Source organism: Gavialis gangeticus, unplaced genomic scaffold (assembly GCF_001723915.1).
Source record: "Gavialis gangeticus isolate Ggan-Ray unplaced genomic scaffold, GavGan_comp1, whole genome shotgun sequence".
Taxonomy (NCBI): domain Eukaryota; kingdom Metazoa; phylum Chordata; order Crocodylia; family Gavialidae; genus Gavialis; species Gavialis gangeticus.
Genome location: NW_017729008.1, coordinates 26,324,490 through 26,338,657, shown reverse-complemented (window position 1 = coordinate 26,338,657; position 14,168 = coordinate 26,324,490). Strand labels below are relative to the sequence as shown.

The following is a 14,168-nucleotide window of genomic DNA, read 5'->3' as shown; positions in this document are numbered from 1 at the left end:
ACATGCAAAATCTACGGCAGAACTAATTCAAAGAAAAAGAAAACCTGCTTGCGCTAAAAGAGGGCTGCAGTGTGTGTTAAACTGTTTTTATTGCCATAAGCTTTGTTTTCTGATGAGCTTTACAACTTTGCAGTATACTAATCTGTTATGTGCTATTTCCAGCTGAAACTGAGTTTTGTAGATATCCTAATTTCTACATCTTCAAAATTAATTGTACTTACTATTTCCTTTTTATTTCTGGGTTTCAGCTTTGTCTTTTCCCTTAAAGACTGTGGTGTCCTAAAGTGCATTGAAAAATAGAAGGAAAACCAAATGAATAAGCAAAAAAGGAATGTAAACTAGGACCTGAAAAACAGTCTAAAGAACATGCCTTTGTTTTTATTGATTCTGTTGATTGCTAATGGTGGTTTGACCCTTCAGCTGTTCATCTGGATAAAGGAAGTCAAATCTACAAGGCTGCTTATTTTCTCACCAGTGTAAATGAAGTTTGTCAGGAGGATATTCCAGTGAAGGTCATTCATGACTAACTTGAAATGAAAGGATGCTATAAGAAAGATGTAGTGATTGTCTTTGTTCTTTGACCATAAGATCCTGTGTTTTTAAGTTGTCTGTTCTGCCTTACATAACACACAACTCCCACCTGGCCTATTGTCTTTTGATTCCTTCAGATGTGGTTCTCTTTTGTAACCATGTGTAAAGTCCTTTAGAAAAAAAAAAAAGAGTAATTTTCAAGTATTGCACTTACAATTGTGGGGTAAAGGAGAACAAAATGTGGCTAAAGTCCATGTTAGCTGAATACATTGATATTTTGAATAAATACACTACAAGAAAATAGTTTGATCTCTGTACTAGGGGTACACTAGATGTTTCATCCTGTAGCAGATGTAACCTTTAAAATGTTCGGTAAAGTTCTTAATAGAAACTCTTTGGTAAGACATAATTCTGGCCTTCCGAAATTCCAGGATCATGCAGTTTGTACTAAAGACAATGGACTCCCATACACATGGGGGAGCCTGCTCCGATGCATTGGATTTGCAATGTGTCAGAGCAGACTTGATTTAATTGAGTCTGCAGGAGCACAGAGCTTGACGCCACTGCATGTCTCTGCACTGACAAAATGATGGCAGGGCGCTTGGAAATAAAACGTATGAGCTTTAGCTCAAAGTGCTCTATCACCATTTTTTCAGCATAGGGACGCATGGCAACCCTGATGCACATGATACGCAGATGCTTTTAATTATCACAGCTTGCTCATTAAAAGCACACGGCGCCTCATCCCAGCACGTGTAAAAATGCCCCATGCTGCCGCTCTTTCAGTGGTCTTGGTGCATGCTCCAGTTAGATCATTTTAACTGCGATATGCTTTGTATACATTGCACTCGCACGTCCAAAAATGCATGCAGTTCACCTACCCCAAGTAACAGCAGTTAAGATCTGGTGACAAAGCATCTGAGTTGCAACAATGAAAGCTACATTATAGATAAAACTGTTTATGTGAGCTTGCCCTGAAGCCTTTTTGAATTAATAACTGTAAGGTCAGTGGGAGTTCCCTTGTTTACAAGCTCTGTAGGATTAAGCTAGTTCTCTGTAATGACATGCATTTCTCTTTAAATTCCCTATTGTCAGAAACAATAAAAATTTAAAGCCATATTTAAAAGTGGATTAAAGTTACTTGTACCTGCAGTGAAGGGAGTGTTTGACCTATAGGGTTCAACATATAAAAATAATGTTTTTCATCAGTCAGAAAATAATGAAGTTCCTGGAAAAATAGGCACTTTCTCTCTTTTTGATAGTCTAATATAATCCAAGCAACTATGTGTATCATCTACAGATCCATTCAAATATGTTTCAATGTTTTCTTTAAGAATTATGAATCCAAATAAAACGTCTATGTGGTATAGAATGGACTTAGAAAGTGAAATCAACTTTAAGCATTCATTAGTTCATTAGTTATTCTGATTTTACTAAGACAGCTTGAGTTCCCTTGTCAGAACTGTAGTGTCTGGAGCCTGATCATGATGTACAAATGGAGATCCGGTGAATATAAGACTTTACATATGTGCGGGAGTTTCTCTGGGAGGTCCTCCAAAGAGAACAGTGGTCTAGGTTAACACCTAATCATTTTGCAGTCCATAGGTTGAAATGCATTTGGATGAAGCAATCCTATCACTGCCATGATCCGTTTCCTTAAACATGAAATCTGAACAAACAAATGGTGATCAAAATATGGGTTCATTTTTGTCTGATAAATCATTTAATATAAATAGCATGGGGTTTGCTTTTATGAATATTGACCTAAAAAATTTTGTCTGAGGAAAGCTCCTGAAAATGCTCCTCAGGCAGAAAAAAACTCTTACTTTGTTCATGTCTTAGCATGCTTGTTTTCAGTATTTATTCTTACAAGGCATGTTGAAACTGACAAAGATTCCCAAAACAGTTGTGGATATGTCCTCTTTTTAGTCAGCCCGCGTGAAATCCTTGGTCTGAGAAATCTTTAGTTTCTCTCTATCTGATCATTTTAAAGATAGCGATGATTTCTGATGCACTTCCCAAAGTTCACTGGGTAGCACTGAAAACCAATAGCCTCTCAAAAGGGTAACATGCCCATGGGAGGAAAAAAATAAAAACATGGAACAGATCATTGCAATAACAAACATAAACCATCACCCCTTTCAGTCTGTCTTATCCTCCTCTCTCAAAAAAATACATCATAGAATCATTGAGAAGTACAGCTGGAAGGGACATCCAGAGGTCATCTAGTCCAGGTGCTGACAGAAGCCAAGATCCACAATGGAACAGATGCTACTTATTTTATTTATTAGAGCATTAATATGAGTGCTCAGAAGAGCCTCCCATTTGAATCCTGCTGATCTCAGACATTGAAAAGGGGCAACGGGTATCTAGTCCTTTAGTTAAGTAGATCCTGTGTTGTTTACAAGTATATTCTGAATCAAAAATGTTACCACTGCTACATTGGTATTGAGCTTATCAAGCCTTAGCGTTGAGTGCAGACCACTTTTGTGTTAATTTTTTTATAGTCTAAAAATACCAGGTGCTTGTCTTTACTAGAAATTTATCATGCAGTGTGTGCTGTGGTCAACACTGCTGAATCCTGGGGCCTGATAGTCCAAGCTGCACTTACTCCAGTGGAAGATTAGGACCAGCTGTTTTCTCTTTCAGACTCTAGCACTGAGTCATTTGTGGTCCACACAACACAGCACTCGATACCCAAGTGAATGCTAAGTGAACTTGGATGCCAGAGGTAGCATAGGCATTAGCGTAATGTTCTGCACAGGCATCTCTACGTGGCATTTGCATTTCAACACACAGAAAATGTAACCTGTGTGAACTTGGTTGATTTATTTAGCTTTTCTGTGTTTTGACACCACTGTCTGTTTAAAGTGTATACCACATTTACTTGAATACAAGACAAGATTTCCTCCCCCCCCCTCAGTCAGCATTGGGGAATAAAGCCCTTCATCTTACTTTCACATACATGGAAACCTCACTAAATTCCTGCCAGAAGCAGTGTGCGCTGAGCAGTCACACCAGTTATAAAGTTTATTAAATGAAGACAACACTAAGCATGACTATAAAATACATGGCTTGTGTGGGGCAAATATATTGAGGAAACCTTTTTTTTGGAGGGGGGGGTGGCTCTTAAAAATTTTTTTTAAAAAAGGGTGGGTGTTCTCTTCATAAGGAACTGGCACTGGGTCTTGAGGTACTGTAATACCAGGCTAGCACTGGGAGGGCCAGAGCCAGCCCTGACACCCTTCCCTTGGTGCTAAAAATGTTTGATCTTATAAATAAGACATTCATAGAAATTAGGGGCTGGAGGGGACTTTACAAGATCATTGTGTCCAGCCCCCCTGCACTTGGGCAGGAAAGACTGGTGGGGTCAGATGACCCCTGCAAGGTGGGTGTCAAGATGTTTTTTGAAGATTGGCATGGTGGGTGACTGTACTACCTGTGGGGGGAGTCTGTTCCAGACCCTTGGCAATCAACATGTAAAGAAGTTTTTCCTTATGACCAGTCTGAAATGCTCTTCAGTCAGTTTGTGCCCATTGTTTCTTGTCTTCCTCTGGGGTGCCTTGGTGAACAGATGCTCCCCCAGGCCCTGATGTACATCCCTAATATACAGGGTCTTTATAAAATCCTTGTGCACTTTTGAACTTTAATAACTTTGTTTCTATCATACCTGCAATCTATCTGTCAGTGGCTTTTAAAAGCAAATGTATTAAAGTTTTAGGGCAAGTAGAGTATGGAATGCTAGACTTCATAAGTAATAACAAATTTATTCTTAAATAAGGTGGAGCTCCATGCCACTGTGCTCTGAATGTGCAACAGTTCCTAAAAGATGTTTTTATGGGGACATGTTAAAAGTGTAGTTTACTTGTCAAACCACATTCTTTGGAACTTAGGGCTAGGATCACTAATGCAATTAGTGCAGTAACTCAAGAGCAACTGGGAAACGTTTTCAAGGAGTTGGAAGATTGGATTGAGCACTGTATCATGATGGATGGTGATTATGTTGAAGTCTAGCATTGTGTACTCTAGTTGTCCTAAAACTTTAATAAATTTTCTTTTAAATGCCATTTACAACTTGTTTCAATCATACCTACAACCTAGGTTATTAAAATGTAAAAGTGCACAAGGATTATGAAGACCCTGTGTCTACAGTCTGACACCAAATCCCCTCCAAGTCTTCTCTTCTCCAGACTCAATAGTCCCAAGTCTTTCAGCCTCCTCTCATATGACCTGCTCTCTAGGCCTCTAATCATGCATGTGGCCTTGTTCGGACTCTCTTGAGCTTCTCCACTTCCTTCCTGAAGTGTGGTGCCCAAAACTGGACACTCCAGCTGCAGTCTCACCAAGGCTGAGTAGAGTGGGAGGATGACATCCTTAGTCTTACTTGAGATGCACCAGTAGATGCATGCCAGTGTTTGATTTGCTCTGCCAGCTATGGCGTCACATTAGTGGCTCATGTTCATTCTGTAGTCTATCGCGACACCTAGGTCTCTTTCAATTGTGGTGCTGGCAAGCATAGCACTGCCGAGTCTGTAAGTGGGTTGTGGGTTATTTCTCCCCAAATGGAGCACTTTACATTTCTCCTTATTAAACATCATCAGGTTGAGATCCTCCCACCTCACAAGCCTGTTCAGCCCAGCCTGTCCATGAGCATGATCATGCTCCCCCATTGGTGTCATCTGTGAGCTTTGCCAGTTCCCTTTTAATACCCCAATCCAAGTAATTGAGGAACATGTTGAAAAGCACTGGTTGGAGTACCGAACCTTGAGGGACACCTTCTGCCATGTCAACTCAGTTCCATCGATTAATACTCTCTAGGTCCTACCTCAGAGCCAGTAACCTAGCCACTGGACCGTAAGGTAGTCGAGGCCACATTTTCCCAATTTTACCCTGAGGACATCATGGGAGACTAGGTCAAAGTCTTTTTGAACTCCAAGTATATGACATCAACCTCATTTTCCCCAGTGCAGGTGGCGAGTTACCTGATCATACAAGGAAATGAGGTTGGTCTGGCATGACCTACCCACAATGAAGCCATGTTGGCTATCCTTTACAATACTGCCTTCTGTTAGCTTATCAATAATGGATTCTTTGATCATTTTTTCCAATATTTTACCAGGGGTTGAGGTTAACTGATTGGCCTGTAATTCCTTAGGTCCTCCTTCCTCCCTTTCTTGAAGATAGGCACCACATTGGCCCTCCTCCAGTCTTCTGGGATCTCTCCCAAGTACCACAAATCTTCAAATAACTGCCGTAGGTTGTGCAATGATGTCGGCCAGTTCTTTTAGCACTCTAGGGTGTAGTTCACCCAGTCCTGCTGAGTTGTAGATATTTAGCCTCTTGCCAACTATGGGAGGGTGATCACCCCCACCTTGATCATCCTGTATCCTGCCAAGCAGGCTAACACCCATAGATTGATGGAATACCAATGCAAAGTATTTGTTTAGGAGTTTGTCCTGAGTGTTGGTTATCAGCTGTCCCATATTGTTCATCAGGGGCCCTATGATTCCCTTATTTTTTCTCTGATATCCTACATATCTAAAGAAGGACTCTTTGTTGTCCTTGATTCCAGTTGCCAATCTGTATTTGATTTATGCCTTTGCTGTCCTAATCCACTCCCTACAGGTGCAGGCTACTGCAGAGCACTCCTCTTTGGTGGCTATTTCTGACTTCCATGACTTGTAAGCTTCTCTTTTTAGTTTCAGGAGGTCCATGACTTCCTTATTTAGCCAAGGGGGTCTCTCAGCCTTTTTGCTGCCTTTCTTAGGAAAGGGAATGGACTTCCTTTGTGCTCCTAGGATCGCTTCCTTGAGGAATGACCACTTTTCTTGTACTCCCTTCCTCGTTGGACCATGGTCTAGCAGGGCATTGCCAACCAATCTCCTAAGCTTGTGAAAGTCATCTTTCCTAAAATCTAAAACCCTGTATATTGTAACAGATTGAAGAGACCTGCTGTTTTGCATGGGTTATATATACAACAAAACATCACTGTATATACCTCTATGTATTAGAAGTGTTTCATTTTAATCATGGAAAAATGTGGATTTTGAGTTGCTTTTTAACCTAAAAATAAGGGATTTATTTTCATCAGAGAAAACCAGGACCCTGCATATAAGTTATGAAGTGGAGTTTTAATTGGCATAAGCACTGTACTAACTCTTAGCACTAGCAACCGTACACGTGGGAATGTTATTTTCTCTTTTCTAAGGGAAAGAAATCGACTGGATTCTTCCTTTCTGCCATGTGACATTTAGCAGTAACATTTCCTAGTTCACACCTCTTTCTTTTATAGAAACATGCTACTGAAATCTGTTACAAATCACTTTCCAGCAAACATTCAAAAAAAAAAAAAAGACTGAAGATGGTAATAGCAGACACTGCAGTGACATGAAGGTAAAATCCTTGCTGGTATGTCAGTTTACATGGAATGATTATGCTGCATTGCATTTATCTATAATTCAAGGAGGAAACATGCCCTACATTAATATTTTTTGACACCATTATATTTTAAAGGAATTATCATAATGGTCTAAGTATGCTCTTGAACATAAGTTAATATATCAGTCTCTCTTGCTTGTACATCTAAAGGTATTTACAGCACCTAGTACCCGAACATTTAAGTTCCTTTTTTCTGAATTTTGTGAATATCTAGGCTAGAGGAGGAAAAATAATAGTGAAAGTCAAATAATTGTACTGAGCATTAGTGGCATAACTAGTACAGGGCCAATAGAGCAACAACCCCAGACACCAACTTAGAGAAAATGGGAGAAAATTTCCATCCATGGAAGTTTTCAAGAGCAAGTTAGATGGACATTTGGCACTTATGGTTTAGTCAGGGATGCTCCTACCTTGAGCAGAGGGCTGATCTAGATGACCTTGTAAAAGGTCCTTTCCATTCCTACTTTCCTATGATCCTATTCTTATATGAGAGTGAGAATGCATTCAATGATTTGTGCTTTGTGTGGGATACTCTCATTAAAAATCTTTAAAAGTATCACAAGCATAGTCTAGATGTTTCATAGTTTCATAGTTTCTAGGGTCGGAAGGGACCTGAGCAGATCATCTAGTCCGACCCCCTGCCATGGCAGGAAGAATGTGTGTGTGGGGGGTGGGGGGAGTTACAGATGTTAGAGACTGGAAGGAACCTTACAAGTTCATTGGGTCCAGCCCCCCTGCACTTGGGCAGGAAAGACTGCTGGGGACAGATGACCCCAGCAAAGTGGGCATCAAGACACTTTTTGAACATTGCCAAAGTGGGTGACTGTACCACCTGTGGGGGGAGTCTTTTCCAGACCCTTGGCACTCAACTTGTAAAGAAGTTTTTCCTTATGTCCAGTCTGAAGTGATCTTTAATCAGTTTGCGCCCTTTGTTTCTTGTCTTCTCCTGGGTTTCCTTGGTGAAGAGATGCCCCCCAGGCCATGATGTATGCCCCTAATATACTTATAGGCTGCCAGCAAGTCTCCTCTGACTCTTTTCTTCTCCAGACTGAACAGTCCCAAGTCTTTTAGCTGCTTCTCGTATGAACTGCTCTCCAGACCTCTAATCCTGTGCATGGTCCTCTGGGCTCTCATGAACTTCTCCACATCATTCCTGAAGTGTGGCACCTAGACCTGGATGCAGTACTCTGGCTGCAGTTTCACCAAGGCCAAGTAAAGCAGGAGGATAACATCCTTAGTCTTGCATTGGTAGACGCACACCAGAGTTTGATTTGCTCTGATAGCTACGGCATCGCTTTGGTGGCTCATGTTCATTCTGTGGTCTATCATGACACCCAGGTCTCTTCCAGTTGTGGTGCTGGCAAGCATAGCACTGCCAAGCCTATAAGTGTGTTGCAGGTTATTTCTCCTCAGATGAAGCACTTTACATTTCTCTGTATTAAACATCTTCAGATTGAGATCTGCCCACTTCTCAAGCCTGTCCAGGTAGCCTGTATTGCCAGCCTATCCTCAAGAATGACCACACTCCCCAATAATTTGGTTTTGTCCGTGAACTTTGCCTGTTTGCTTTTAATAACCAAATCCAAATCATTGGTTTGATGGCTTGGTGCTATGGAGTTAGTAAGTCTGGGGGTCCAGACACTAGGGGCCAAGCAGATCCAAGGCAGGAGCTAGGAAGAGTTTCAGGTGAGGTAACCATGGATGCAGGAGCTAGGCAAGGGTACAGCCTAGGAACTACACAGAGAGGTGTCTATGGAATAGTTGAGCAGCCAAGGAATGCTGGGAGGGCGGTGGTTTATAATTGGGTTGCTGCAGCTATGCTGGTCATTGGGATCAGCTGGAGGTAATCAGGTAACCATGAGTTAAACCCACACAGGGTGTGAAATCAGGGACAGCTGAAGGCTTATTCAGTCTTCCCACTTCTGATGCTCCTAACCAAAGGATCTAAACAAATTGTGTACCTGGTAGTTATGGAGACTGATATTCTTCCTTATACAACATTTCTCCTTCACTTGCAATAGTAGTAATTCAGGCCTGCTGAGGTTGCAATGGGGCTTGGATTTCACCTGAAGTGTTCAGCTAGGCTGAATCATTAGCCACTTCTAGTATGTCTTGTTTGTTATTCTTTACCTCAGTCTTGTTTAATCAATGGAATAACTGCAAATTATACCTGAAGGATTGAGTAAGCTGAAGTAGAATTGTGCTGCATATATCAATGATGCTGATGTAAACTTAAAGTTATAATTTGGCCAGAAACAGTCAGTGCTTATAATTTACGTGCACTTAAGTGTCGCTCAAATGGACATTTACAACTTCTGCACTGTATTAGTTCCTTGTGCCTATTTTGTTCACAAGCAGTTGGAATAACTTATACTTGGGTGTTTGCATTATGCTTAGTGCTTCTATGTTTGGTTGTCTACCAATGCGAGCTTCACATCATCTTTAGGATCATAGGGCTGGAAGGGACCTCCTGGCTAAGTACAGACAGTCAAAAACCTTGAGGCTGAATCAATTCAGTGTTTGCATTTGCCTGGATTGAACTGATGAGCAAGTGAACAGACGTTTGCTTCTGATTTTGGAAAAGCAGTCATTTGCCTGCAGTGGTTGAGGCCAGAAGCTGGGGGGCAGTAGAGTATGCCTCCCTGCTCAGCTGGAGAAGACGGCTTGGGCTAAGCCTGGCCCACCTACCCTGTGAAGGGAGGTTGCAGGAGAGGTGCAAAAAATCTTGGGATGTTGGGGGACAGAGAGTTAATTTGAATCTGAAGAGGATCTGGAACAGAAGGTCAATAAATTGATTTAACCCAAATCAACTAAGTCTGATATTGCATCCATCCAGGTTTATCTTAAACCAGTTTTGGACTTTTTGAAAATGGTTTATGTGCACTGAATTTTTTGTTGCATTACAGATTTAAATGCGTTGCCAATCACTTATATTGGTTTATGTGTAATTTCTGTCCCTAGTCCATAAGGTGCAGCGCCTTGCTCAAGGCAGGAGCATCCCTGACTAGACAATGCCAGTCAAGTGCCTGTTTGACCTGCTCTTAAAAATTTGAAGGGATGAAGTTTTTGTATCTTCTCCAAGTAGGCTGTTCCAATGCTTGATGTCGCTGTGTTATAGGTTTTTGGCCCTTCTTGGCTGACGTCTTGCTCTCTAGTGACATCAGGGTGAGATCTGGATTTGGCACCAGTGAGGTAGTTTGGGTGCTGCTCCTGCTCTCCTGCCACGTTTTTGATGTTTTACTTTTCTTCTTGGGAGGCAGTTCCCTGTAGGTGGCCTGAGGGGATCTCAAACCTGGGTTTCTTTGTGGGGCTCCTACCGCCCCTTTACCCCACCCTTACCAAATCCATGGTCAGGGTAGACTCTGCTCTCTGCGGGTCTTATTCCTGGATGATCTTGCCAGTGGATGATGGGGGCAACTAAACAAACCCCCATCTGGGGTTGAATGTAACTTAGGGAAAACTGGATAAAAAGGGTCAGCATCCACTAATGGACTCCAGGGAGCTCATCTCCCAGGGCCTTTGACCATGTTGAGGGCTCAGCTGTCCTTTCTTTCTTATTAGGCATCTGGGAGGTGTGGCTGCCCTGTGCCAAGCCTCTGCTGGCCCTCTTGGGGAAGCCTCTCTTGGGCCCATGCCCTTTCCCCTTTCAGGCCTGTCTGACCTTCATCTGGGGCTGTCCTGGTCCTACCAGCCCATGTGGCTCATCCCCCACCCTGCACGGGGGTCTATGATCCTCCATGTCTCCCTCACTGCTATGTTGCCTAGGGGTCTCAGGGCCATTGCCCACCACGGCCCCTGGGTTCTCTGCCGGAGCCTTGCTGCTCCTTTGTGGCATCCCAGAGGGCTGCTTTTCCCCAGTGAAGCTCCCTGGCTTCCCTCTGCTCCCAGGGCTTGAAATCCCCAGCTCGTCTGCCGGCATCCTCTGGCAAACGCTTGGCTTCCTGCTCCAAGTATGGGGCTTTTGCTGTCTGGCTCTGTAGCCGGTGTCTCTCCACTGGAGTTCCACTCTCCTCCTCCCCATGCTGGCTCATCTGCATCCCCAGGTGGTTTTTGAGGAGCCCACACCTCTCTAAAGCCATGCCCCCTGCGCTCGCTGATTTGCAGACTCAAGGAGCTCTGGAACTGCCAAGCCTGCTCTCTCTGCCCCAGCACCTCTCCCCAGCTGCCACTTTTCATTGCCCCTGTGGTAAGTATGACGGTGCATTGTGGGGAATCTTAAGCGATTAGGGGGGCTTTTGCCTCCCCTCTCGCACTTGATCATCCTCATAGTCAGAATGTTCCTTCTAATCTCCAGCCTAAATTTTCTCTACTGCAGTTTGAGACCACTGCTCCTAGTCCTCACTCCGACAACCAAAGAGAAAAGTCTATCTCCATTCTCGTTGCAGTCACCCTTCCAAAATTTGAAGCCAGTTATCAAATTCCATTCCCCCCCACACCCCGTCTTTTCTTCTGCAGACTAAATAATCCTGTTTTGTTCAGCCTGTCCTCAAACTCTTGTGTTCCTCCTTCATGCTGTAAATCTTCTCTCTTGTGGCCAACTTTCTGTCTTAAAGAAATTAGATAAGCGATACATTATAAGTCCATTCCCATAGTTTTACTTCAGCTATACTTCCAAAACTACCAGAATAAATGACAGAAGACACCCGACATTGTACTTTTATGAGCACCAGTAATTTCTGAAGTCGTCATTGCTATGAAAACTCCCAGTCCCACAATCTGAGTTGGTGTTTTTTGAACACCATCAAAATGTAGTTGAATAAATTATATTTGCCCTTTAAACCTTTTGATATTTTAAAAGCTTTAAAATAATACTTGCAAATATTTTACCTACTTCCATTTTTAGAACAAAGCAGTTAATTACATTAAATTGTATAGAGTTATGTGAGAATGAAGGAGAAATGACTGCTTTCTACTGTGCTGCACCTAATCACAGAAAGTTCTATACAGATTTCATTTCATATCCACTTCTCAATAGTTTCTGCTTTCGATCATATTTGTGTTGTTATAAGAATAAAAACTCTCCTTATACAGAGACTACACATGACTTTGCCAACCAAGCATTACTGTAATGTTTTTTCAAGTAGTTTATTGTTTGCTCTGGCAGTGATTTCCTCTTCTGATGCTATTCCATTGCTTGTTGAACTTATCTTTTTCTTGGCAGTTAGAATAACTCACTTAAATGGCACTCCTGCTCTGAAATGTAGAAGCGGAAAGAAGACCTGGATTTAGTCATAAATCATTAACTCTCTCCAGTTGCTGTTAATAATTACTTCATACCTGATTACAACATAAAGTCTTTGTCCATCTTAGACTTCCATATTTCTCCTTGTCACTGTGATATTTAAATGCCTTCCATGAAAGCTCAACAGCAAAACTCCCAGTTGGGTTCATCACCTTTCATTTAATTTAATGAACTATTGATGCAGCTAGAAATGATGTTTGTTAGCAGGGATTGTACCTATAACCATCAGGGCTAAAAGAAAAGGAAGAAAAAATATCAAATACCTGTATTTTGAGCAAAGCAGGAACACTTTTATTGTGACATAAGTCACTGATGCAAACTACTCAAGGGGGAAAACATGCTCATATGTTTTCTAACAGCACATCAGTATGCTGTTAGAAAAAGGGGATACGCTGTAAAATCAGCTACAGCTGAGCATCCAGCCTTGCCAGTTTGGGTTAATATTCAGAACTGTTGGTGTTTATATTGCTGTGTGAGGACTGGACTTGGCGACTGTAGGTTTAACATGAAGAAATGTTACTTCATTATTGCACTGTGGTTTGTTCTGATGATCAATACAAAACCTTTGCTTTAAAAAAAGATTGTATCACAAACCTTTGCTAAAGCTCTGCAAACTGGATAATTCTAGCTAAGAAGTAACCATCAAAACTGTGTGAGGGGTTGTCTTTTTAGTATTCTTCTCTTTTTTGTAAATTCACATTAGAGGTTTTATATTTGGAGAGGATATGCTTTTAATCGCGTGTCAGAAACTGCTTTAAATGCAAAATGCATTTTCATTTTTACAATGGAATCACAAGTACCTCCTGAATAAAAATAAGAATGTGTCATGCTTTCTTCCATTAGTCCACAGTTTGACCTACATTAACTCCATAACTCCTTTTGCATAGTCTAAAAGCCTAATGTGTTCTGTGGTAATAATAATTCAGCTCTGGTGTGTTGTTCATAATGAATTTATAGCACAGTAGTCATTAAACAAAGACACATGAAAATTCAATCAGCTGTACATACAACCTTAAAAATGCTATAATGCAACCCTGCGATTGGGATTTTACACATAAAAGTCAGGAAATTTAGAATAATGGTTCCCACAGCAACTGTAACTTGGCTCTGGAATGCCTATATAGTGTTTTATTGCACGTGATATTAACTTTAATATACTTGTACAGCGTGGCAGCAGGATATAAAACATAGAATTTCCTATCTTTTAAGTTGGTAGGCTCCACCATAATGTTTCTTTAACGTATTCTTTGGCAATTTATTTCCTTGATTTAAGGAAGTGGGGAGAGACTTTAACGTCCCCCCCATCCCTCCCCCCACAAAAAAACTCAACAACCCCATACCTGAATACACGTTAACCCAGGGGCTCTCAAACTCTGTCCTGCATGCTGAATTCAGTGCGAGAGGCTGTGGCTCCAGAAGCCATAGCAATTAGCTCTGCAACCACTTTTCTGCCATCAAATTTCTGGGCCCTTGGGGAGTCATGGGAACCAAAAGTGCCACTGTGTGGGGTTTCTTTGTGAATGGATCTGGCATATGTAGCTGGACTGGCATGCAGGGTCACTCTGAGCTGGATCTAGTATGCCAGATCACACCCGCAGACTGACTTTACAAACCCATCACATTGCAAATGGCAGCGGACCAACCCTATACCATTCTTCCGGCCCATGGGGCTAAGATGGATAACAAGTAAAATATCATTGTCTCTAGACTATTAAGCTCGGGTAAGGTTGAGAAAGAGATTATCAAACTTGCCATGTATGACTTTGCTTAGCACTGCCAAGGGGACCAGTCCATCCAATCCACAAGGCACAAACAGGGTGGGCTGGATGCTTGGTTGTGGAAATGAAACCAAAGGACCCGGGACTTGCTTCTACCAAGAGATTTTGGCCTATGTTCAAAGAGTGCAGCACTCCTATTCAGGAACATTTAGTGTTTTGGGCACTGTTGCTCTCAAGTG

At 41.9% G+C, this 14,168-nt stretch overlaps 1 long non-coding RNA gene across 1 annotated transcript in view; it reads left to right on the top strand.

Moving 5' to 3' along the window:
* Positions 1-8,447: 8,447 nt before the first annotated feature.
* Positions 8,448-14,168, top strand: part of LOC109292311 — a 17,733-nt gene continuing 12,012 nt past the window's right edge. Inside the window, exons 1-2 of the long non-coding RNA XR_002096099.1 lie at positions 8,448-8,562; positions 8,656-8,660. This is a non-coding gene — a long non-coding RNA (uncharacterized LOC109292311). The remainder of the gene's footprint in view (positions 8,563-8,655; positions 8,661-14,168) is intronic.